General features: G+C 43.1%; 1 protein-coding gene across 1 annotated transcript in view; it reads left to right on the forward strand.

The window, feature by feature from the left end:
• Positions 1 to 21,419, forward strand: part of BAIAP3 (BAI1 associated protein 3) — a 152,007-nt gene that overhangs the window by 4,973 nt on the left and 125,615 nt on the right. The gene's annotated exons all lie outside the window — the stretch shown is intronic.

Raw genomic sequence — 21,419 nt, forward strand, 5'->3', positions numbered from 1 at the left:
CATAATTATAAAAGTTGATTTTAGAAGAAATTAATAATATAGGAAGATTACCACAGTCACGGTGCCTGGATCTATGAGTAAGTGTCCCTGGTTTATCATGATGGGTTCTGATGGTAGATTTCCTTTAAGTGATAAACTACAATTGTAGCTACAGGCTGTGGACAGAAGGGGCGCTCTTGTAGAAGAAAACTCAGCTCATTTTGCTTGAGGAAGCTGTGAGCTACCAGACAGCGCAGGTTATGGACCATCCTTGTGATTAGAGAAGAGCAAATCTATTCACTGGTTCATAGCTTCGATATGAATCTGAAACTTTTAAGTCACTAATCCCTAATTTCTGATTTTGTACAAATCTATCAAAACAGCGGCTATCCACTTCTGTCCTTCATCCCAGGGCTAAGGTTAGGGTGATGGGTGACGAAAAAAAAAAATAATTTTAAGGGAATGAGTTGGAAGGCTTTTTTTTATGAAAAAAATTGTTTAAAGGACATCTACCACCAGGATGGACTGTATGCAATGAGCCTGAGGGGCTCTAGGCTGCATTATCACCTATGGTCTGGAACCCCTTGGGCTCATTTGCATACAATCATTCATCCTGGTGGTAGATGCCCTTTAAGTGGACTAGATGGGGGTTACTTACCAATTTCCAGGACCACTGGAGCAACATCAGTTTGGACCGATTCAATTCAGAACCAAACTGAATCTTTTGAAATATTTGCCAAAGCTTCTATGAGTCCAGTCTTCAGCACGAGATGTCACATCCTCTTATGCCACTAGTGAGGTCCTTGGTCGGAGCCAAAGCAGGTAAGTACACAGAGGATTTACTAAGCCTTGTCAGCCAACTTTTTGTTGGACAAGACTTGTAAAAATCAGCGAGCAAGTGACCGCCTGCATTTTCCAAGAGTCCTGCAAAATCCCTTTAATGATGCATTGCATCTATTTTGGAATAAAATATCTTTAACCCCTAAATGACGAGGCCTGAAAAGGCTTTAAAGGACCTCTACCACCAGGATGAAGTATTATAAACCAAGTATACTGACATACTGGAGTGTGCCCCCTCTAGTAGGATCTGTTGTTCGTAAAAATTCTTACCCCCTAAAAAAGACTTGTAACATTATGCAAATTAACCTAGGGGCTCCAGGCTCACTGAGCCCTTCAGGCTCATTTGCATAATTTTAGACACAGAAAAAATGGGCATAAGAAGATAAAAGTAGAGCAGATCCTGCCAGAGAGGGCACACACCAGTATGTCAGTGTGCTTGGTTTAGAATCCTTCATCCTTGTGGTAGAGGTCTTTTAATGACCGGGGCATTTTTAGCAAATTTATGTCCCTTGTGGTTTAAGGGCTGTAACTTTTTTTTTGTGTGTGTGCTACCCTAAACATTTTGGCAGGCTTTTTTTTCCCATGACACATTAAGCTAGTTAAAAATGAACAGATTTTACAGGACTTTTTAAAATAATTTTTAGGGTTTTTTTTGGGAGGGGGGTGTTACAAAAAGTTGAATTAAAAGGCTTTTTTTTTGTAATGTAAAGTAAATATTTTTCGAATTTCAAAATGACCACTATAAAATAATTACTTAGTGTGTGATGGTCGGGCCAACAGGGTGACTATGGCAATTTTGGGGTTTTTAATAGTGTAGTTAGGGATTTTATTTTATTGAAAAATATTCATATTTATTTGTAAATATTAATATTTTATGTGTGTTTGTGTTTTACGTTATATGTCTGCCATGAGGTCATAATAAACCCCTGGGGGACATTTTCACTTTTTTTAAAATATTTTTCTTAAGTTTTCCACTGCAAATAGAGCATCTATAAGAGCTCCAGTTAATGGGGGAAACGACCCCCTGTGGGGGCTGATTTCCGGGGCAGAGCTGAACTGGGTCTGGATAGACCGTGCAGCGCTGCTTTACCTTGCACACCCAGCGATCATGTGACCAACTTGTCTATAGCGCCGGTGGCAGCACCAACTCCTCAGTGCATAGCGCTACTTCAGCCAGAGGCCTGCTCCTGCTCCTGTGATGAATGCAGGAGCAGGAGAAACCGCAGCAATGTCAAAAGACATCCAGACTTGCTCCGCCCACAGTCTTTTGATCGAGAATCGGGGATCGATTTAAAGGGTTATTCCTAAGAATGTTGTATTTTTTCTCTACTTCTCTCACTCACTGCAGGTTGTTAATTCTTCTATATGCAGAGGAATCCATCGAAGAAGCATCCTCATGGCTCGGTGTGTACCTCTCGTGTGTTGTACGAAACACTTATTGAAGCTGGCTTTGTATCAGACGGGCCATAAGTCAATTTTTACAAGTGTTTCTATCCACTTAGGAGAACACAGAGAGAAATATATATCCTGAGCTGCTTCTCTGACAGATTTCTCTACCCTGCAGTGAGTTTGAGACAATGGGGGAGATTTATCAGAAGTGTCTGAGAGCAGAACTGTTCAGAACCAATCCGAGTTCAGCTTTCATTTTCACACAGCTGTTTATAAAATTAAAGCTGAGCTCTGATTGGGCTACTAGAACTAGAACAGTTTTACCTCGGGCACTTCTGATAAATTTTCCCCCAATGTGTCTACAGATGGCACAGGGGGGGTAACCTCATAGAAAAGGGCATGTTTTCCCGGGAATAAATGCAACAATCAAATAAAAAATTTTTTAGTTTTAACCCTACCTCACCCAGGTAGTTGTGATCCATTAGCCTAATCTCCCAATGTCCTCTGAGTGGTAATTCAAGGGGTGAGTGTCCTGTAATCTCAGGGCAATCTCTTACATTTCCCTTTTTATCTTTTAACCCTTAAAAAACTGCCTCTTGCCTTCTGACCTGTAACACTTGCGCTCTGCCGACACGCTCACAACACTCTATTACTACATAAGCTGACTTTCATTCAGAAGAAAGAAAGAAAAGCGCCGGGGAACAGATTTCATAGTTATTGTTTCTAGTTAATTGATTTTTTTTCCTTTTTTTAAAATCTCTCACTAAGTAAAAGTTCCCATTTACGAAACAAACATTGATTTTTATTTTTTGTGCATTAGTGGAACAAATAGTTTTTTTGTCTCTCTGTGGTGACTTGGACGTTTGGGAACTGTAGACAGGATTTTAGCTGTTTTAGATGTTTTTTTTTTTTTTATAAAGTCATTTGTACTTACTGCTGATCACCGGGAACTAATCAAATTGCTTTATCCCTTCTCTTTTTTAAGCTTAAATTTAATACTGAGAATTGCCTTCAACTATGAAATCCTTGTACATTTGTTCCTGCTTTCAGTACATATGTACACAAAAGCCTTTTTCAGAACCTTTGAAGGTCCTCCAAAGGTCCTGAAACCGCAGATTGAAAGTATGCAGGAGGGACTCATCCTCTATTCCTCAAGAAGCTTAATTCTAGGACCAGGTGTAAGAAGTGATCCCAGACTTGTAGAGGCTATTATATTCCAGTTTTCTGGCGTAGACGGATTGACACATCTCCCCCTATGTCTTTAAAGGGAACCTACCACCACGGGTCTACCTATAAAGGTAGAACGGGTGGTAGGTGCATGTATGGGATGTGAGGATAGCCCTTTTTAGAGCTAATCCTCACGTCCCCGCTATCTTTTTAAAACTTTAATACCCTAATATGTAAATTTTCTTAATCGGCTACTGGGGCGTGGAGTAGCCGGACATGAGGCTACACGTCGCGGCTACTCCACGCCCCAGTAGACTCTTTTCTCCTCCTACCCTGAGATCTTCGGTGCGCAGCTCCTTGCAGCTGCGCGCCATCATCCGGGAAGCCGGCGTTCTGCGCATGCCACTGCTCCGAAGCTGGAGATATCAGGGTAGGAGGAGAAAAGAGGCTACTGGGGCGTGGAGTAGCCACGACGCGTAGCCTCATGTCCGGCTAATTAACTTATTAGGGTATTAAAGTTTTAAAAAGAAAGCGGGGACGTGAGGATTAGCTCTAAAAAGGGCTCTCCTCATGTCCCATACATCCACCTAACACCCGTTCAACCTTTGTAGGTAGAATCTCGGTGGTAGGTTCCCTTTAAATCTCAATATTCCTGGTACTATATTTAACATGTGTTTTGGAAGATAAAATTCTCTACTTTAAAATGACACCCTGGATTCTATAGAGCCCTATGTAGATCTAAAGTAAAGCTCCCCGTTCAGCCAAGAAAAATGACTCCTCTCAGCCAAGTGACTCTTTTCAGATTATTTGTATATGGCTTTGGAGTTGAGCTTTGCTCCATCCGGCAATCTCACAGAAAGGGAATGGAGTGTCAGCGCATAACCTGCCACTTTATTCAGGAGAACAGGACAACCTCTTTATCATAACAAACCTTATTGTATGGTAAATCTTCCCCAAATGCTATAAAGATATATGAGGATATGATGGAGCTATGGGAAGTAGATAAAGGAAGAAGACAAAATGGTGAACAAAGGAGGCCATTGTATGTCAGATACAAGACGACAATTGTACGACAATGTTTTTCTCTTGACGTTACTATTAATCCAGGTTGAATTGCTTCCCCCTAGCAACCACAAATCTATGTGGCAAGTCCTCTGCTACCGAGATACGTGGAGCCTCTGTAAACCAGCTCCCATATGGCGGCTGAACTTTTGTCCTGATTTTTATTGCGCTGTCAAAGTGTTTCCAGGTAGATGGAGTTGTTCCTCCCAATGTTTGGCCTGATCATTTAGGAGAAAAAATCCTAATCTGATGGTTCCATCTGTATTTGTGCATTTTGGAGACGAGAACTCCCGACGGCTGAGTGGAGACATTTGCATCACGAGGAATCTAGGGAGCGGTGATCTTCTCGGCTCCATGCGGTGACATGAAATGTGTCATTGCTTTTGTGCGCCGGTAGTAAACAGCTGGTAGTCACCTGCTCATAATGTATTCTGTTTCAGCATGAATGGACTGCAAACAAGCCGAGGTTATTAGTGGATCGCCGTCCTTCTCACCGGTTGTAAAGCAGCGGGATCGTCTTGGACGCATCTCCTTATCTCCGTCCGTGTATCCTGTTTTGTTAATGGCTTATAATCCCTTTGAGGGATTTCACAAGTGCTTTATTACAGCGTTATACACTCGGGGAACCAAAAAAAAGAAGGAATAATCTGGTGATTATGTTGTTTTGGGATATTACAAAGTAGGTCATTTAGGGTGTTTGTAAAGTTCTTCAAACTATAGAGTTTTTTTTAACTTTGAAGTGGGATCGTTCATAATTAAAAGTGGAACTCCAGGGAAAAAAAGGCCATTGCTGAGTGATATCCATATTCTCTTTTCCAAGAGGGTAGAACTTGCTGTGACATTGCTGTGAGGCTAAATTCACAAGACATTGTTCTCCTCCGCTGTGATGTAGACGTTACCTTACAATGGAAGGCTAAGACGTATCCCACTATATAGATGTACAGTGGAATATGTAGTCCTGTTACTCACTCTCCCTCCTGAAAGCGAGAAAAAACGCTGGCAGCAGCCAGTAATTACTCTGCTGAGGATGTTCAGGGTGTTACCACCTTATAACGCACACTGATTATGTAGCGCTGCACAAAACTTGCCAAATCATTCCCTGTCCCCAGTGGGCCTCACAATCTAATCAACCTACCAGTATGTTTTGGAGTGTGGGAAGAAACCAGAGGAAACCCACGCAAACACTGAGAGAACATACAAACTCTTTGCAGATGTTGACCTGGATGGGGCTTGAACCCACGACCCCCACCGTGCTGCCCTTATATGCAAACATCTAAATGTGCATACAACGCAACTACTTGTTAGGTATAATAAAACCAGCAAATGATTATAGTACAGTCACTAGATGTGTGCAAATGGCAAGAACGAAGGTGGTTCCGCCTTGGAGCTGCAGCGTCCTCCTGGGATCTGGTTTTGATTGAGGCCAGATAAGTTGGTGAAAATTAAGGAAGTATATAAAAATTCAGCTAGATTGACCCACGGCTACCAAGAAGAAGGATTCATGGGAGTAGTTTGAATTCTTTTAACTCGGGTTTTCAAAATAGGACAACACGTTTCTGGGGCGGATCGCCTCCTTCATCAGGTCCAACCCGGATGGGGATATATCCAAAGAACAACCACATTCAGCTCTTAGAGTTCAGTGAGAGCAAGCATAAAAGACTGTCCGGGAGCTGGTAGAAACACTGTATGTACTCCTGTCGGCTCCTGGACGGTGCTGACAAAGGGGGCAATCCACCCCAGAAATGTGTTGTCCTATTTTGAAAACCCTAATTAAAGGAATTCAATTTAAAAGTATTTTTTTTTAAATACTTACTCAATTTCCCCCTTATATGAATAGTGACATAAGTGGGGATTTCCTCAAGTGTACGCTCAGCAGGGGCAGGGGGATGGATGCAATACTTTGCATCCGTCCCTCATTGCCTCCAATAGCCTCCACTGAATTTATATATTGTTCAGCAGGATGGCATAGGGTGGAAAAAGGTATCTTGCAGCGTCTTTCCATCCTGTGTTTTCCGAAGCATACAATGTTTACAGGGTAAAATGATTCTTCTATCTAACAGTTTGTATATGTATATGCAGAGCATCTATCAGGCGTATGTGTTGAGTGTATACAAAGACATGGGGGGAGATGTATCAGAAGTGTCTTAGGTAAAACTGTTCTAGTTGCACATGGAAACCAATCAGAGCTCAGTTTAAATGTCATGTGGGAAAATGAAAGCTGAGCTCTGTTTGTTTGCGATGGGCAACTAGTAAAGTTCTGCTCTCAGACACTTCTAATAAATTTCCCCCATGATGTGAATGTAACTTAATGCTGATCACTGTCTCCTCCCTTCTTCTGGTGGAATAACCACTTATCCAAGTGGTCTTGTTGGTCTTCATCCTTTAACCCCAGTATCAGACTTGTATCTAGAGCCTGGATACAAGTCTAATAAAAAGTTTGTATCTGGTCCAACGCAGCGCCTCCCATCATCACCAGCCTCTATTGGTATACTGAGGCCCATGTCGAGGATGTGCACCCACTATATCTTAAAACAGACTGGAGCCATAGGCTGTTTGGGTAGCTCACTGTCAACATACAACTACTGAGCCTCTGTATAACAACAGAGGCCACCCGTGATGGTAGGAGCCGTTCAGGACTGAAGGTAAAGTCAAAGTTACCGTAACTTTAAGTCCCTTCTTATTTTCTAATTTATGAATGCGGACAACCCTTTTCAGACTATAAAATGTTAATCTTAAATATATATACTAAATTAAATTAGGTGCCCAAACCCTTAGTCTTTTAGACATACATTTCCCATATATAGTCACAGATGATATTGATGTTATCTCATATAGAAGGCAATGAAGATTTTCTCAATGATTTTATAGTCAGAGGTATAACTTTATGATGCTGCTCCACACTCTCCCTGGTATCAAAAGTCCACTGCCTTGGAGTTACCTTTGACTCTGACTTATCCTTTAAGCCCCACATACCGGTTTACAGCTCACAAACATCTCTCGTATTTGATCTTTTAGCAACCCAGAGTCTACAAAATTGCTAGATCATGTGCGCATCTTCTCCCACCAGGACTACTCATGCTTCTCTTTGGTTTCCCAACTAATTCTCTAAAACCCCTCCAATCCATGATTGTCCGCTCAATCCATTTCTCTCCACGTTTCTCTTCTGCCTCTCCTCTCTAAGGGTTTCTCCACTGGTTGCCCCACAACAAAGTCCATGTAAAATACTAACTATGACTTACAAACAACATGTCCCCTCCATTTATCTCTGACCTAATCTGCTGATACTATCCCACAGATAACCTCCACTCCTCAGAAGACCTTCTTCTTGGCTCTTCTACTATCCGCTCTACTGACAATTATCTTCAAGACTTCTCCAGTGCATCCCCCCATACTCTGAGAGTATATACCAAAATGTTTTAGACTCTTCCCCATCTTCAAAACCATCAACTACAACCTGAAAAGCCATCTGTGTAAAATGGCCTTTGATGGTACGATAATCCCACTGCTCCCTCACCTCATGTCTCCATCGGCCCTCCTATATAGAGCCCTAACCGGCAGGGTCCTCTTTCCACCCCCACCTTTCCCAATACAAAATCTGCACCCTATAAATAGTATACTGGTACTGGTATCCTCAAATTAGTAAACCCGACCATCTGCATTAGGACCCACTTACAGATTTGTACCATAATTCAGTATCCCGTATCTTGACCGTGAAGCAATCCCAGCACTGTTGAGCGGGAGCATCTTCTATTCTCCGAGCGAGTATGATTAATGGTATTTATTTCCGGCCCATTCACAATGGAGGAGGTTAATTGTCCCATAACACATGCAGAAACTGTGATTACAATGTGCACAAAACAAATAACAAAACTCGAGGAATCTCAAACCTCCATTTAAATGTTTTTCCGTGTCTTTTTAGGCTAAGCTGACGTTTGTTTGCGCACAATGAATAACACTATTTCTGGCTATTGTATGACGTGGAAATGGAATTTTTCATACACCTCTGCAGGTTCTGTCTCTAATTCTTGGTTGTCTGTGAGCTGATGGATGGAGACTAGCTGCTATTATCCCATACACATTGGGCTGGATTAAGGTTGCTTAGGGTCCCCTGAGCGCAAAATTTGGTGGAGGCCCCCCTTGAATGTATCAAACATACATGTCTTCTGTCTCAATATCCACTAGTCATGTGACCCTGGGAGCGTGATGTCGCTGAAGGGGCGGAAACCTCCTGCTCACAATCCACTTGTCATGTGCTGCTGCACATCCCTCCCAGAGACAGCAGCAGAGTGCGGCTGCAACGCCTCTCCGCATAGCTCCTAGAGACATCGCTCTCAGGGAGTTATGGTCAGTGGCGGTGCTGCCACACGCTGCACTCAGACATTGCTGCTGGAGTAGGCCCCCTTGGTAGTAAGTTGGTGGGGACCCTAGGGCTCGCGCTCCTCATTCCGCCCCTGCATACATAGGAAATTTTACTTGTCTGTAATTTCTTTGTCACCCACAAGAAATAGATCCAAACAGGTCTAATAGAAGTTTATAAGAATAAGATACAAAACTTACAATTTTTTCCAGCAGACATTCTATTGATATGTCAAGCTTTTATCTCTGAGAGGAGAGCTGAGGAAGGGGCGTGTTCCATCCCAGAAATATATATCTAACCAAGGGAATGCTCATCATTTAAATGGTTTCAACTTTATCTTCATGGCTTCAAATTAGCCAATTTCCTTCTGATCAGTGACCCACAAGGTCACAATTGCCCCATTTTTCTTTTTCTTAGGTATCGTAAACCTACACATGGGTCGTCATGGATGACCTAGGGCAGTGGTGGCGAACCTATGGCACGGGTGCCAGAGGTGGCACTAGTAGCCCTCTCTTTGGGCTCTTGGGCTGTGACCCCCAGCACAGAATTTGCCAGACAGAATCAAGGAAGTCAAGTTAAGGTGGCTCATTCCCAGCTCCCACAGCTACTGCTTCACCCTTCAAATCATTCTTTATGCTACTCCCAACTTCGGTATTCAATTTTTTCAATTAAGCAAATGAATCCTAAAATGATGGACACATTTAGTGAATTATGGACCTTTTAGTTATTTGATGTATATTATTCAGCTCTGTAAAATATATTAATTTTAAATGTGCCGTTTTCTGTGTCTTTGATGTGAAGTCGGTGTGTAGAGAAGTTATAATATCTTTTAAGATTTCCAATTATGAGCTAAAATCCAAAACTGAACGTAAAAATTACAGTGGAATAAATAACACTTATTTTATATTATTACTGAATTATAAATTGGCAACTATTTGTCCATTTTAGGTTGATTTAAGGTTAGCAAGAGTATCTCTGATGGAACAGTGGGATGAAGGTGTTGATATTGACATCTATTCTACAGAATGGTTAGACCTGATGAAGATGCCAGTGTAACCCTGTAATGCAGAGGCAAATTTTGAGCCTTTCTTTGTAGGGTGTGTTTATTTTGTTTCTAGGATCGATACAGGATCTAATGGATCTAATGTCAAAGGAGGTCCAGGATGGTTTACAATTAATATTATATAGTAACCAGTGCCATAGGTTCGCCACCACTGCCATAGCCTTTTTAATGCTAATCGCCAATCTGCTTTTATAATTCACATTACAGCTTCCACTCACTTTTAAAAGTATGAAAACTCAGGCCTTCCTGTCTGCAAACTGGATGGAGTCAGGGAGTCATCAACATCATTATCTGCTCACTGCTCTCACAAATCTACTTCCAACTCCCTCCTCCCCCTCTCCTCAATAAGAGATGAGCTGCTAGAGATTTGCAGCTCATGGGTCAACTCATGTTTGCATTACGGAGAGGTAGGAAGAAGTAGAGATGTAAGAGTAGTGTGCAGATAATGATGATGACTCCATGACTCGATCCAGTTTTCTGGCAGGGAGTCGGATATACTTTTATCAAATCTTAGTTGAATGTAAGCAGTAATGTTAATTATAAAAGCAGGTTTAGAAACTAAAAAGCTGATGGAAACTTGTGATTTGGTGAAAATGTGTAATCCTGATGACATGGTTATTATGTTATGGTTTGGGATAGTGATGGCATAATGTTGGTGGTGTAGGGGTAAGAAAGAAGGAATATCACTTGAGGGAGTCCCGATTACCTGCTAATATGACAATATATTATCCATATTTTTGCAGAGGGAAGTATCCTAGTACTAGAAACCACTTGTACATGCTCCCATACCAGTGCCAAGTGCCCCCTCCCCAATGATCAAGTAGAATAGTCTAGTGCCCATTGGGAGGTCACAATGATCAAAAGTGGTCAAGAGTCCCAGGACACCCTTTTATTTCAGAAACGAAAGCAAGCAATGAGTGAGAGGGACTATATTTTCAGCTGTGTCTAGATCCACTCCGCCATCTTGAAAGCCGCCATATTGGATCCAGGGCAACTTTTTCCAATGGGAAGACGTTCATGTAACATATCAAAGAAGACCACAATTGTCTCAGAAATGCATTATGACAAACAGATCACCGATATCTCTTGTGGTTGAAAAGTTATCAACAATTCTGCAGCTCCAGTAACACCAGCAGAGCATGGAGGTGTAAGACCCCATATTGGGTTTTCCATCTGTGTAGTATATGTCATAGCAATTCCTGAATTCATTCGATAATTGGGACAAGAAGTATGTTGTGTGTGTGTGTGGGGGGAGTCTATCTTCTTTCATCCCGTGTCTCCCTGTCAGTGTGTGAAATGTCACCATCTATCAGACATCTCCTTATATAAGGTATAATTAGGTAGTGTAGGAGTTACAATGTATATTCCCCTGAGGGGAACAGGAATATGTACTATAGCCGTATCCTTATGTATGTACATACAGAATCTGACAGAACTGGATCATCCCACTCCACCCAGTGTACTATACATGTGTGATCCATGAATATCTAGTATTCATTATTTCACTCATATTTACTGGACAATATATCAAAATATTTCAATTAATTGAGGATATAACCAATTTTTTTTGCAACCTTAAATTCTATGGTTTCTTTTTGTTCGCGGTCAATAGTTTGGTGGGTGGTCATGGGTCCCCTAGAAGACCTGGGTCTTGTGCTACCGCCCAAATTGCCTGTATTATGATCCACTACTGGCACCATGCTGTTATAATACATACAGAAGGATAGCCTTTCAGTATAAGGAACTCCCATGAGGATCAAGTGCTCCCAAAGCACTTAATATAAGCCATTTCAGACACTAGGGGGAACATAGCACAATGGACACCAAACATTGACCACCTGCAAAATAGTTACATTATGAAGCAGAATTAGAGCAGACAACATAATTGTTTCCAATTTCAAGGCACAGCTACACTTACCCAAACTCATACCAGCAAGATAATTCTCATTAACAATAATGAATATTTATTTATTTATTTATTTATATAGCGCACACAGATTACGTAGCACTGCACAGAGCTTGCCAAATCAGTCCCTGTCCCCAATGGGGCTCACAATCTAATCAACCTTTTAGTATATTTTGGAGTGTGGGAGGAAACCGGAGGACCCAGAGGAAACCCTTGCAAACACAGAGAGAATATACAAACTCTTTGCAGATGTTGACACTGGGACTTGAACCCCGGTCCCTAGCACTACAAGGCTGTAGTGCTAACCACTAATCCACCATGCCGCCCCCATGTTCTCTATACTCCTGACAGCATTACTACACTACCTTGAGCTAAATTGTCCCCATCCTATTGTTATATTTTACAGAGATGGTATATGGTGAATGTCACAATACGGCAATGACCTCCTTTACAACATCCTGTTTTAATATTTGCCGGTCTGGCCAATTCTGCACAAATTTTTCTAATGAATTAATGCATTAAGAATTAAGCAATGTTGTTAGCGCTAATTAGGTGAGTCTGTCTAGTGCTCAGAGCTGGAATATGATTATTATTATTGATGAGGATTTAATTCCATTATAACTGCACATATATATGAGAAGTTCACATTGGGATAGATGCAGCGATCATACACATTCTCAACTTTTTCTATAACATTCCCAGTTTTAGAGGGTTTAAACATGACTCCTCTTGGCAAAAATATGACTCTTCTCTGTTCATTTTCACACGACTTTGGAAGAGATTTTTTTATAGTTAAAAGGGCAAGATTTCATATAAAATAGGGAATTCTAGAAAGGATATTTCATACCTTACAGAGGGGGGTGGTAGTTTAATGGGGTAAAATTTGGTGACAGAGTCCCTTTAAAGAGGACCTGTCACCCGAATATTTTCTCTAGGAGCTGCTTATTAAAGTAAGCAGTTCCTAGCCCTACCTCAGGTGTAGCAGTGTTAAAACATACAGATAAAACTAGCGGACACTGCAGTACATAGCCCTCAGAACACCGGACCAAGCTTACAGTGGTCCAGCATATTCATAAGGGGGCGGTCCGAGGGAGAAGCAAATGAGAGGGGAGTGCCTTGGACCGCCACCTCATGAATGCTCCGGACACAAAACTGGCGCAGAGACTTCATAAATACATGTGCAGGCTATAAACTAGACATTCTTTCTAGGGCAAAGTCATACAGAAATCTGGCGCAGCCAGAATAATAGATGTGGCCTAGTACATTTTACATGTCTGTATACATGTTTCACCGATGACATGAGACAATCTTCTGAAAAAGACTTTTATTCATGCCCTCTGTTACTAAAGATCGAGTCATGGAGGTGGGGGAAACTTCAGCATCCAGTCATGCTGCTCCGCCTCCTCTTTGACGCTAACACTGCTAACCGCACCCCCCTCCGGAATTAAGGGGGGTGAGGGTGTTGGCTGAGTGTGATTCACTGAAGAGAATTCCTAAAGAAGGGGGGATGAGGTAGCTGATTTCTTTCGCTCTCTCAACTCCCTTATTCACCCCTCCCTCTGGAATTCTTTTCCGTGAGTCACACACAGCCAATGTCTTTCCCCTCTCCCTAGTAACTGAGGGTAGTGGCAGCCGGGGATAGCTTGACTGTATGCAACACATCCATGCATAACCAGTAATGGAGAGGGACCCAATTTCTACAGATCACACTGCTCATCCGATTGAAACTATGGAAAATATTTTATTTTGCTATTTAAACCAATATTGAATAATCCGATTTCTATGTTTGGCGCTACGCGTCCCCTGTCTCCCCTGCTTGACTCTGTTAGTCCTCAGTATTGTCATGTTAACACTCCTGATGTAACCTCTCGGACAAGTTGTAAAGATGTCAATTTGCACAATACCAGCAGGACTAATGAGAACAGCAATGTTGACACAAGCATTGCCATGGAGATGTTTGGTAGCCAGAAGATACATAGATGGTAATTTTCCTGCCTGCTATATTTTGATTAATGTTACATGACCCTCAGAAACATTCATTTCCTCTGCAGAGAAGGCGCCTGATGTTCAGGAGATCATGCATGGCCGAAGATGTGATGAGTATCAGATGACGCTGTTGTTTTTGAGTCGATGATCAACGTATAATATTCGGATTGAGGAGCCTCATAGATAAAAAAAAAAAAACTTGTCCAGAAAATAATTTTTTTAAACTGTACATAATTCTTGTGCCCACTTGGTAACATATAGAGAAAGACCTGTCCATCTATCAAACCAAGTATGACAACTTGAGGTGACCTCCCAGAAGACTCACTTACCATTGCGTTGTTTAAGATTAAATTCAGCTCTTTAAGGGAACCTGGTTCTATTTTAAAGGAAATCTACCACCAGGATGTTGGATTGTAAACCAAGCACACTGACTTACTGGTGTGTGCCCACCTCTGGCAAGATCTGCTCATCCTTTAGTTTCTTATGCCCTTGTTTTTAAGAAATAAAGGATTTAAACATGTTGCAAATGAGCCTGAGGGGCTCCAGTCCACATTAACATCTATTGAGGATGGAGCCCCTCAGGTTCATTTGTTTATTTTCAGAAGACCAAGGTCCTAAGAAGCTAAAAGAAGAACAAATCCTGCCAGAGTGGGAACACATCAGTATGTCAGTGTGCTTGGTTTACAAACCCTCATCCTGGTGGTAGATGTCCTTTAAGCTCTCCATGTTTAGGACAGCATAAATCTGATGGAAGGTTCCCTTTAATGGTGTTGGGCAGAAATTTATACTAAATGCATGCAATCTGCCTGATAGTTAATCAACATCAAATCAGACTTTGGCCCTCAGCCGTGTGGCCGCAGCAGTTGCCTTTGTGTTCAACCATTCAAAGTTGTGTACCTAGAAATTGCTTCAGCGGGGCCTTATGCCCACCAGATAAATTATGCTGGGGGCCAATCCTTTATCAATTTATAGAAAACACACTCTAGTAGCCTCCAGATTAAGTTGTCTTCTGCTGTACCTCTGGAGTCCAGTACTGGCTTAGAACCTAGAACCACCGGAGGAACCTCCTTGTGTGCCGGTCCATCACTGATTGGGCGCCATTGTGAATCCCCCCCATTAAGTCTGCATTGTGCATGTATGTATATGCTGGCCTCCACCATGTATAGTTACCACTCCATCAAAATAATTTTAGGGCTCTAAACCTACCACTTAGTGTCGCCACAAAATATAGAACCCCTCTTGATGGCCCTTCTATAACTTTCTGTTAACCCCCGACTTAAAATACCTCTCTTTTTTAGACCCCATTAACTCATGTTTCCCTTTTTTGCAGTTCCCTTTACACATGCGACCCTTCCATAGCCCCCAAATTATTCCCTACTTTCATTTTATTCCACTTTGTCTGTAGCACCTACCCTTATGCTACCATATACTTCTCCGCCACTTCTATACTCAACTCACATCACATCTTATACAACGTCATCACATTGCGACTGCCGGTCCCCACCCAGGAACACACAGGAAATGGTTTGGGGCAGAGAAAACATTCCAAATGCACCTAATAAAGGATGTAAGTAGTTAGTGAAGATGGTGAAAGTTCTTCTTTAAGAAGTAGCTATACTTTTGTTTTACAAATAAAAATATCTATTTTTGTACAACAATTTACTGTAAAGAGCCTGTAACATCTGTGCCTGTGTCATCCTCGGCTTGTAAAGTACGGCTGAGGATGCACTAAGTATCATTTTGTTCCATCCTGTCTTTGCTAGTCTAAACACTAGTGTGTTTCTTACCCAGCCGCCTTGATTCATTTCCACCATTCCCATCTGTCTCCTGTGAACTCTGTTCTGGTTTGACAACAGTTAGTCTGTAATGGACATAATCTCTCCCCACTTTCATTGCTGCCCTGTCTGATGTCCAATCACCTTCTGGCATCTCATAGAAGGTTTTGTGGACTATTGCTCTTTGACTGCTTTAGTCTTGTACTATTATTCTGCTATTATTCTAGCTATTATTTATTCTGGGTTATGGTTTCTTAGACCCTTTTTCTGATTCTCTGACTATCTTTGTCCTCCTGGTTCTCACCCATATTTGGCAACTATCCTTCCTTGTTTGTATTGTGCTCTTTGTCTCTTTGTTTTCACTTTGGCGCAGGAAAAGAACGTCAACCAGTTGTCAAGCCAATTAGGCAGGGAGAGCTGGGAAAGGGGTTTACTATCACTGTCCTTATCTGTTTCAGCAGTCCTTTCCCTGACCTTGCATAACAGAGTCCCTTTTTTCCTATTCATAAACCTAGCACCAACATTTGATTAATCAAAAGTCCAACTACAAACTATCTGCCACTAGGCAAAACCAAATGGTGTTCTACATACCACAATACGTCATGTGTTTGCTCCCACTAGTCATAAGGACTAAAAACATAGAAAGGCACATCCATATTATAACACCCAGCATCCCTAAGGATCAGCTGTGCAGGACATGAACACAGAATAAATCAGGAAGCAGATGGTGCCACTTCCTGTACAGTGGTCAGATTAGGTTACTGCAGATCAGTCCCCATTACATTTTAATTGATCAGTACCATAGCTCCTACCTATATATCTATGTAGTATTAGATTATTTTGTCAATCAGAAAGGGAACAATAGTGCAGTTTTCCTATTTTTAGCCTGGGTGAATTTCTTTAACCCTTGCACTACAGCTTGGTGACCACACACATATGTCAGCAGGCACGTCTGGCACTTCTGCTCATCAACAATCCTGACAGGCAGCAGTTGCCAGGGGAATTAATCTGGAGCCTGTGCGGCCGTGGGAAGTTATATTTTCTATTGGGTGATCTTTGCCGTTCGTGAAGGGCTGATATTAAGCAAATTGATATTTCAATTGCAGGGCATCGTACTAATAGAAAGCCGCTATTACATAAGTCTTTTCATTTACACGCACAACAATTATTTTAAATGCAACCTGGTTTAATATCCGTGTTTAAAACGTACAATTTTATATGAATTATGAGAACAAAAACTTTAATATTGTATTTTAAGAGTTTTTTTTTTTTTTTTTTTACAGTTTATAGACATTTGCAGAAAAATCCAATTAATATTTATTTATGCAAGTAATTTATTGTCTTTATATAGTTGTAGTTTTTAAGAATTGGGGCAGATAGAGACACCGTCCAGTTAGGGAGATAATGGAAAGGCTGGCTCTGAGGAGGCAACTTCCTGAAGCTAATTGAAAGCCAATTATCTGCAATTAAAGCTGCTGTAGGCTTTACCCCCCATTTTTCTTAGATCCTTAATTTGCTTAGTTATACCAAAATAGACTTAGGACACCATGTACAGTCTGCTTTTTATCTGTAGACAGTGGGGGTCATTTACTAAGGGCCCGATTCGCGTTTTCCCAACGTGTTACCCGAATATTTCCAATTTGCGCCGATTTTTCCCTGTATTGCCCTGGGATTTTGGCGCACGCGATTGGATTGTGGTGCATCGGCGCTGGCATGCACACAACAGAAATCGGGGGCGTGGCCGAACGAAAACCCGACGGATTAGGAAAAAACGCCGCATTTAAAAAAAAAAAAAAGTGGCGCTGGACTCGCGCTTACCTTCACCAGGAATAGGCCAGTGAACTTCAGTGCATTCCGGCGGGCCTCGGCGGACTTCAGCGCAGCAGCGACACCTGGTGGACGTCGGAGGAACTACCTTAGTGAATCCCGGCCGGACCCGAATCCACCGCAGAGAACGCGCCGCTGGATCGCGAATGGACCGGGTAACTAAATCTGCTCCATTGTGTCAGAGCAAGGGGAGCTGATCAGATTGTACAAAATGTCCTATCTGCAGGCAGCATGTTGTAGAGCAGGAGGAGCTGAGCAGCTTGTACATAGTGTCCTATCTGCAGGCAGCATGTTATAAAAGCCTATGTATGCGGACAATAGTGGGAGACTCATTAAAAATTGAGGTCCTTCATTCTAATTAGGGGAAAAAAGAGGAACTAAAAAGGGGTGCAGTAATTTGACACTAAGAATGTGGGCAATAAGTGATGGGTGTTTGCTAATAATAGGGCAAAAATGGGGCTGCTTACTAAGAAATAGGGGGCTTGAAACATGAGAAATTTTGGAGGTGACAAGGAAGGAGAGCGGTAACTCTAAAAGGGAGCCCTATAAATGAGTGCCAGCAAAGGGGACAATATACCGTATATACCCGAGTATAAGCCGACCCGAGTATAAGCCGAGATCCCTTATTTCAACACAAAAAACTAGGAAAACCTATTGACTCGAGTATAAGCCGAGGGTGGGAAATGCATTGGTTACAGCCTCCCAGTATATAGTCTGCAAGCCCCTGTAGCATACAGCCTGCCCAACCCCTGTAGCATACAGCCTTCCCAACCCCTGTAGCATACAGTCTGCCCAGCCCCTGTAGCATACAGTCTGCCCAGCCCCTGTAGCATACAGTCTGCCCAGCCCCTGTAGAATACAGTCTGCCAGCCCCCTGTAGCATACAGCCTGCCCAGCCCCCTGTAGCATACAGCCTGCCCAGCCCCCTGTAGCATACAGCCTGCCCAGCCCCCTGTAGCATACAGCCTGCCCAGCCCCTGTAGCATACAGCCTGCCCAGCCCCCTGTAGCATACAGCCTGCCCAGCCCCCTGTAGCATACAGCCTGCCCAGCCCCCTGTAGCATACAGCCTGCCCAGCCCCCTGTAGCATACAACCTGCCCAGCCCCTGTAGCATACAGCCTGCCCAGCCCCTGTAGCATACAGCCTGCCCAGCCCCTGTAGTATACAGCCTGCCCAGCCCCTGTAGCATACAGCCTGCCCAGCCCCTGTAGCATACAGCCTGCCCAGCCCCTGTAGCATACAGCCTGCCCAGCCCCTGTAGCATACAGCCTGCCCAGCCCCCTGTAGCATACAGCCTGCCCAGCCCCTGTAGCATACAGCCTGCCCAGCCCCCTGTAGCATACAGCCTGCCCAGCCCCTGTAGCATACAGCCTGCCCAGCCCCTGTAGCATACAGCCTGCCCAGCCCCCTGTAGCATACAGCCTGCCCAGCCCCTGTAGCATACAGCCTGCCCAGCCCCCTGTAGCATACAGCCTGCCCAGCCCCCTGTAGCATACAGCCTGCCCAGCCCCCTGTAGCATACAGCCTGCCCAGCCCCTGTAGCATACAGCCTGCCCAGCCCCCTGTAGCATACAGCCTGCCCAACCCCTGTAGCATACAGTCTGCCCAGCCCCTGTAGCATACAGCCTGCCCAGCCCCTGTAGCATACAGCCTGCCCAGCCCCTGTAGCATACAGCCTGCCCAGCCCCTTTAGCATACAGCCTGCCCAGCCCCCTGTAGCATACAGTCTGCCCAGCCCCTTTAGCATACAGCCTGCCCAGCCCCTGTAGTAGGAAAAAAAATAACACTGTACTCATCTTTCCAACATCCCCTGTAGGTCCTCTTCTGTCTCAGACAGAAGAGGACCTACGGGTGACGTCAGAAAGGTGTTGTTTTGTCTTTATGTTTTAGTTGACTCGGGTATAAGCCGAGTTAGGGTTTTTGAGCACAAATTTTGTGCTGAAAAACTAGGCTTATACTCGAGCATATAAGGCAGTGATGGCGAACCTTTAAGACACCGAGTGTCCAAACTAAAACGCAAAATGTACCTACTTAACACAAAGTGCCAATAAGGCAATTCACACTCAGGGCCAGTACCTGATCAGTAGTAACTCCTCTCTAGTGCTTCTAAATTGAATTGCGTTTTAAAATGCAAACTGCCCAATAATGCCAACATAGATAACTAGAAAATCTGCAGCAGTCCTAGGTTAGTAATTAATAAAAAAAATAGATCACTACATACATAATGAGCTACTGGGCTTAACAGTCCAGTGTTAAGTTTACACAGAACTTCTGGGATACCAGATCACATATATTACACAGGACTGCTGGGATACCAGATCGCAAATATTACTCAGGACTGCTGCAGTTTGCCAACTTTCTTTTCTTGCATAGGACTGCTACCTTATAAATCACTGTTTTACATGAAGGAAGAGGCAGCAGTCCTATGTAATGAATGAAAACTGTCTAGCTACAGAAGTCCTATGTAACTTATGGAGCAATAAAATGCAGCAGTCTGTTACTCAAATTGGCTTTTGTACCACTCAAATTGGCTTTTGGGACTGCTGCAGCCTAATGTTCCATAGTTTACTTAGGACTGCTGTATTTCCCTCAATGTGACACAAAAAGTACAGGGTAAAACCTTTTACAGGACTGCCTGAGGGAGGGTGAGGCAGCAGTCCTATGCATGTAACTTACATAGGACTGCTGCTTTTCCCTCCATGTAAAGGAGACAGTCCTGTGTAAGTACAATAGTGCTGTTCCATACACAGGATTGTCTGATAGGGATTGGGATCCTGCAGTCCTATGTACAGTGAGTGAATAAGCATCAGGGCTGTTTGTGGGGTCGGGTGACAAAGGAGGATAAATGCAAGTGGAATGAGCATAACTGAGAGCTCACCCAGCAGCTATCACCCAGCAGCCTTCTCACAGCCTGGACTCCTGTGCTGCATCTGTAGCTTATCCTCAGTTCTTCCTGATGACAGGCGGGAGGAGAGCATGGGCTGAGGCAGGAGACGCTGTGTGAGTGTCCAGCGTCTGTGACTCCGCCCACATGCGACCTCTGACCTCTGTGGCCGGCTCCGTGCTGCTGCATGCTGAGGAATGTGTTAGCTGTGAGCAAACAGCAGCGCTGGCACACAGGAAACTCCACAGAGACCTGACACCTTCACAGCATGAAGATCGGCTGAGCAGGGTCAGTTCCAGTGAGCCTCCGGCAGTGGTTCAGGCATAGGTGCGCGTGCCCACAGAGAGGGCTCTGCGTGCCCTCTCTGGCACGCGTGCCATAGGTTCGCCACCACTGATATAAGGTAACTAAGACATCATGCACACAAAAGAGGGAGCAAATAATGGGGGTTCATCATGGCTTGGGTGGGGGAAAGAATATGCAAGCTCTTGATACCTTCTACCCCCACTATTTTTTTCTATTAATGGTGGGTGTCACAACTTTATGGGTGCCCCATTAGGACTTTTGCCCTGGGCCCAGAGGACTCTACTTACTCCACTGGGCATAGGGATGTTGTTTGGAGCTGGAGCACTGGAATTGGCTCTACAATAGGAGGATTACTAACAACTCCTCATTTATCATCTTCCTGCGCTACCATAATATTCTGATACATCGGGGATAACTGCAGTTATGCATAAACTTTCCGAGATTTAACATAATTAAAAAATCAATGAAAGAGTCGCACAAATTATGTGTCGAAAAGAGAAAAAAATCCCCATCAAGTTACAAGTAAATGAATGTGCTCCAGTGTCATGTACGTTGGATTTCCCCCCTTTATTGTAGGGAGCCCTGTGTGCCGACTTGTGCGCAGTTGCGTAGCAACCTGTAATGGCTCCCGGAGGAGTAAAATGCGATATCTCAATATAATTAAATTTCTAATAAAAATACTTGGTTATTTCACAACTTGTTTAATATGAATCCAAATTGTGCATTTATTATAGAGATTTGTGTAGCTATTCTGAGCAATCGTCCCTGGCTGCTAGATTGCCTATTAGTATTAAAACTTAAAGGGTTTCTTCATATTTTGTAATGTTCTAGTCCCTAAGCTCTTTACTATTGGGTCGTCCGGATGTGGCAATTATGT

This window comes from Engystomops pustulosus, chromosome 8 (genome assembly GCF_040894005.1).
Source record: "Engystomops pustulosus chromosome 8, aEngPut4.maternal, whole genome shotgun sequence".
NCBI classification, from domain to species: Eukaryota; Metazoa; Chordata; class Amphibia; order Anura; family Leptodactylidae; genus Engystomops; species Engystomops pustulosus.